Consider the following 5,859-nt stretch of genomic DNA (forward strand, 5'->3'; position numbering starts at 1 on the left):
TTTTTTTTTTAAATAAACATTCTACCTACTTTTGAGACTAATGAATGCACTGACTTCCTCCTCACATGATCCATGTGATCCAAAGCTCACACCCTGCAGTATATGGCATTACTAGTGCTGTGTTTCAGCATCAGAGTCTGAGGATGTCCAGGAGAGGAAGAGCAGAATTGGAAAAGGGACTCTGAAAAAATTAAGAGGGAAAGAATAAGGGGGAAGATGAGAGCTATAAAAAAATGTATGGAATTCCAAAGCTTATTGGATAACAATGAAGGAATCTTATAAAAAGAAGTGAATTACAAAAAAAAAAAAAAAAAAAAAAGGAAAGACAAGAATCCTCATGAAAAATACCACTGTCCAGGCCATTGCATTTCTTTTGTGCAAAATAGAGACATATCAATTGAATTAATTATTTACAATGTTAGATCTATAGAGTCAAAATTATGAAGGCTCACTTGTATAGTCATATACCAAAAGAATATTTTGTTTTTAAAAACCATAGTAACAGGCTAGGCATGATGGCTCACGCCTGTAATCCTAGCACTCAGGGTGGCTGAGGCAGTTGGAGCTTAATAAGCCTGAGTAAGAGCGAGACCCTGTCTGTCTCTATTAAAAATAGAAAAACTAGCAGAAGCAGTGTTAGAGGCTGATAGTTCCAGCTACGTGGGAGGCTGAGGTAAGAGGATTGCTCAAGCCCAAGACTAAGGTTGCTGTGAGCTGTCCCGTCACGGCCTTCTACCGGGGCAGCAGAGTGAGACTCTGTCTCAAAAAGACAAAACAACAGCAACAACAAAAAATTAGCAACAAAACTGTTGCCAAAAGCTTAACAACACTTAATATGTCACCACTTGATCTCCTTAAATTTTTGGTATAATTACAAATGTATTGTTACCCTTTTCAAAATCACAAACTGATATATCTAAAGTGTCCCCTCCAGTGGCTGACAGCATTCTACAATAGTTCACAACATTTAAAACCATTTTGTTAAATTTCTTATCACACACACACACACACAAATAGTGTAAGAAAGGAGAGGTTGAGTTTTGCATAATGAATGTTAAATATTTTCCAGTGTCTTGTAGAATAAATTAAGATAATGACTCACAGGTAAGTGTAATTATTATGAACAGCCATGTTTTAAATGTAGCCTTATTAAAAAGCAGTTTATTTAAAATGTAGGTTTTTGGGTAATGTTTTAGAAGTTAATCTCAGCCCTTAGCAACAAGGGCTCTATGCTAAGTATTATTTTAAATCATAGGTGACTTTGATTTTATTTTGTTACTGGTTGTGCTAGTTCACCATTCATTTGAAATGACATTTACAGTATCTAGTATGTTAGTCTCACATGATGCTTGCTCAGATTTTTATAAAGGATTTATCAAATCTTTGTTGAAAATTCTCATGTAAATAAATTCATCACAAATACTAACAATTGCATTATCTCTTAACAGAGAATAATAGTTTAAGATTTATGGATATATTCATCAGATTATATACATTACTAGTGATTCGTTCTGCCCTTGCCTTAAAATTGTATTTGAAGAAATTTTTTAAAAGATTTTTTCACTATATCTTTTATTTTGAAGAAGTAATTAAATAATATGATGAAAAATGTCAGAAAGTAGCAATACATTTTCATTTTTCATTAACATAAAATGTGAAAAAGTAAAAATTTAATAAGAATATTTTTGCTGTGAAAATAAAATAGTCATCGTAAACAGTTCTGTTTAAAGCTAAGCACAGTGGTTTTCCTTATTTAAAACATTAGAGACCCATCTCCTTGCAGGTAGGGATTATTTTTTCCCTCCCACGTCCCTAGGCCCAGCCCCAGCAGGTAGAAGAAACATTAGATTCAGGCTGCCTCAAATGTGAATTGGAAGCAAATTACCAAAAATCTATTCTGAAAGGTCTTTAGTTTCCTAAAAGACCTTTTGTTTCCTTCCTGAAGTGTGAATCAAAGTAAGTCTGAGAGATAAACAGTATTAAAAATATGAAGCTTGTATAATTAGTGTTAAAATAACATTTTCCCCCTTGTAAATACCGGTCAGTGTTCAAAGACAAAAATATTTGAAGAGCAAAATGCTCTTTGATTTTAATCAAATAAGTAATCAATAATAGCAAATTCAGAAAGTGGTTTGGCTTCTGGTTTGGCATTTAACAGATAGGATTAAAAACTCTAGTTTAAGAATTGCCTTTCAATCCTCTTCTTTTTAATACTTGAGGAAGATGAATAAATGATCCTCATGTGTGCCACGTATGTGTATGATCCTGTACGTGTGTGATAGAGAAAGACAGAGAGGGCGGTGCCTGTGGCTCAAAGAGTAGGGCACCGGCCCATATACCGGAGGTGGTGGGTTCAAACCCAGCCCTGGCCAAGAAAAAAAGAGAATGTCAGAGAGTTGAATTATTTTTATTAGACTTTGTTATACTCTGACAGCTGTCTTGGTAGAAATCAGATATTTTAATTAATATTAGTATTCGCTTTTATCTCTTATATTCCTTGGTAATAAAAATCTTTTCAAATTTTGAATGGGATTGACAATATTCTGAAATTTTTAGCCATAAATATATTTTGGATATTTTCAAAGGATATATTATATTTTGCTGTGTAAGAATAATTGTTCATAAAGAGGAAGAAAAAAATAAATATCAAAAGAGAAATTATGAGACATTATTGTTTTGAACTATAATATGGAACATTTGATGATAATTTTAATTTACAAAAGTAAATTTCAGATTAAATGCAACATCTACAATGTGAACATGGAATTAAGTTCTTTTTTTCTTCTTTATTGAGAAACAATAATTATTTTTTAAAAAATAGAAATACTGATATTGAGTTAATAAAGGTATAATAAATTAATACTTTAACAGTATATATATTATTCAGCAATTCTGACTAGACCATAGAAACCAAATAAGCATTTTTAAAACAGTATTTATGAAGTACATCTTGAGTTGTAAACTATGTTTCTTATAAATCTGACATTTTCGGTAAGATTTGGGCTGTAGTTTTATTTAGACCCAGGTCTCATCCTGTCTTTGCTTTGCTGTCTTTAGTTTAAATATTTTAAACACTATGTTTCAGTTCCAATATTAAGAGTTTAATTTTTTTGCTGCACTTTCTTTGTTACCTAAATCACTCTTTCATTAACCATTTTGTAAAATGTAATGTGAGTTTATTACTGAGAAATAAAGTGGCAACACAGCTACACACTGGGCTAGTTTGTGCATGAAATGAAGGATGGACACGCAGTGGCCAAACACCGGTGGGACAGGAAAGAAGCGACGAGATTATTCACTGCCTGCGGTGCGCACCTGTCACGCTGTCACTGATGGACTGGAAAGCACAGGCTGGACTGTCCTCAGTTCCTTATAGTTGATATACCACGGCCACTGAAATTTGAATTCTGTTGTCGCTAGGGAAATATTATTCAGCCAAAAACAATCTAATAAGTGAAACCTTGTCCGCATTGGTAGCAGGCAATGTGCAGACTGCCTGGGCTGCAAAATTACAGTGTTGGAAATAATGCTTGAAAATAAAGAGGTATGGCTCGGGGCCCATAGCTCAGTGAGTGGGGTGCCCGCCACATACACCAAGGGTGGCGAGTTTGAACCCGGCCCAGGCCCGGAAAACAACAATGACGACTGCAACCAAAAAATAGCCTGGTGTTGAGGCCGACGCCTGTAGTCCAGCTACTCGGGAGGCTGAAGCAGGAAAATCACTTAAGCCCAGGAGCTGGAGGTTGCTGTGAGCTGTGACACCACCACACTCTACCGAGGGCGACACAGTGAGACTCTGTCTCAAAAAAAAAAGAAAGAAGAAAAGAAAGAGAAAGATAAAGATGTCCATTGAACCAAGTCACAACACTGATATGTATATACATAAATGAACATTAAGTCTGTAAATACAGAACCCTTTTAAAGTCAGAGGGAAAACACAGCCCGTCATCAAATACTGTCGGTACAAATGGATATTCATACAGGTCTAAAAAGAAAGAAAAGAGAAAGTGAGAAAGAACAACTATATTTTACTCTATTAGATAGTAATTTACACAAGAATTAATTGGAAAATCTGGGAAAGAAATTTAGGGTTTCTTTTTCTTTTTGAAAGAATTTCCCTCTTACTATGCGCCCCAGTGTTGTATCTCAAGACCCGCAACTTGTTAACCAATTTTTTTGACAAGAATGTGATTTTACAAAAGACAAATGAGGGTTTGGAAAGTAGCTGCCCATGGGCACCTGCCACAAAAGAGCAAATTGATAAAATGTACTTTGATACCCCAGGAGAAAGATGCCTGCTAGTCCTTCATTATGACCTCAGGGTGACAGAATTGATCCCCTTCGCAGGCCACCGCCCAGCGCCGGGGCAGCGAGATTGCACAGGTGGCCAGATGCGTGCAGTCCTTCTGCCCAGAGAAGCCCCCACTGCGCGTCCTCTGCCTGGAGAAGCCCAGCACTGTGCGCCCTCTGCCAGGTGAAGTCCACACTGCGTGCCCTCTGCCCAGAGAAGCCCCCAATGCGTGCCCTGTGCCCGGAGAAGCCCCACACTGCATGCCTTCTGCTGGGAGAAGCCCCACACTGCGCGTCCTCTGCCTGGAGAAGCCCAGCACTGCGTGCCCTCTGCCAGGAAAAGCCCCACACTGTGTGCCCTCTGCTGGGAGAAGCCCTGCACTCTGCACCTTCTGCCGGGAGAAGCCCACACTGTGCGCCCTCTGCCGGGAGAAGCCCTGCACTGCACTGTGCTCCCTCTGCCAGGAGAAGCCCCGCCACTGCCCACCTGTCCAGAGCTTGCTGGCCATGAACCCAGCTGGCTGCTCAACACCTCTCTACTCTTAAAGGAAAACTTCCACGGATGCTATAGAAATCAAAAATTTGAGCTCCTTGCCCACCTCAAGTCAAACTAGAAATAAAGGTGATCACAGCCTCCTTTTATGATGGAATGCTACACACACAAAAAAAGTTGACACATTTTTATGATCTTAGCAAGGAAAATTTTATAATAATAAAAAAGAGAGCCTTAATATCTGATCATTAATAAAAGCAAATTTAAGGGGCCTGAAGAATGGCTCCTCTGTTTATAACATGCCCAACGGGAAACTGAGATCATTGTGACCAGGGGCACAGAACATGTGGCCTCTCTATGAACAAATTCTCTACATGTGATGAAGGAAAAAACGATAAAATGTATGTGGTGGGTGTATGAGTGATTATTGCATAATTCTTTCAACTGTACTGTATGTTTTAAAAATTGCCTAATACATTCTTCTTAGTAAAGCATCACAAGAATGGAGAATAATCCAATGTACTCAATCCTAATATGAAGCCAGTAGACGATCTAATACATACCCTCATAAGAGAAAAACTCCAATTGGGGGGGCAGTGGAATGAGGGAGAGGGGAGGAAGGAGGAAGATGGGAGGAGGGAGGAAGATGGGATGGTTATGGTATATGGCACAACTCTTTAGGGGCAGGACACAATTATAAGAGGGGCTTTATCTAACAAATGCAATCAGTGTAACCTAATTCTTTGTACCCTCAATGAACCTGAAACAATAAAAAAAACAGCCTAATAAAATATTGGAAAACTAAAAAAAAAAAAATAGGCAAATTTAACTAAAACAATTTTTATTAATACTGACAAGTGACATATTAGACGTATTCATGGCAAAAAATAAAAATGCCATTTAATATAAAGGCTATGCCAGCCCCATGGCTCACACCTGTAATCCTAGCATTCTGGGAAGTCCAGGCAGGTGGATTGCTTGAGCTCCGGAGTCCACACCAGCCTGAGCAAGAACAAGACCTTGTCTCTAAAAAGAAAAAATAAGGCGGGCATTTTAGCAGGCACCTGTAATCCCAC

At 38.0% G+C, this 5,859-nt stretch overlaps 1 non-coding gene across 1 annotated transcript; it reads left to right on the plus strand.

Moving 5' to 3' along the window:
* The first annotated feature begins 5,037 nt into the window (after positions 1-5,037).
* On the plus strand, positions 5,038-5,161 carry LOC111724680. Its single transcript, XR_002772941.1, has one exon. It is a non-coding gene; the product is annotated as a small nucleolar RNA SNORA11 (small nucleolar RNA).
* The last annotated feature ends 698 nt before the right edge of the window (positions 5,162-5,859 follow it).

The sequence above is a fragment of the Otolemur garnettii genome, unplaced genomic scaffold (genome assembly GCF_000181295.1).
Source record: "Otolemur garnettii isolate 467f Iridium unplaced genomic scaffold, OtoGar3 scaffold00001, whole genome shotgun sequence".
Classification (NCBI taxonomy): Eukaryota; Metazoa; Chordata; class Mammalia; order Primates; family Galagidae; genus Otolemur; species Otolemur garnettii.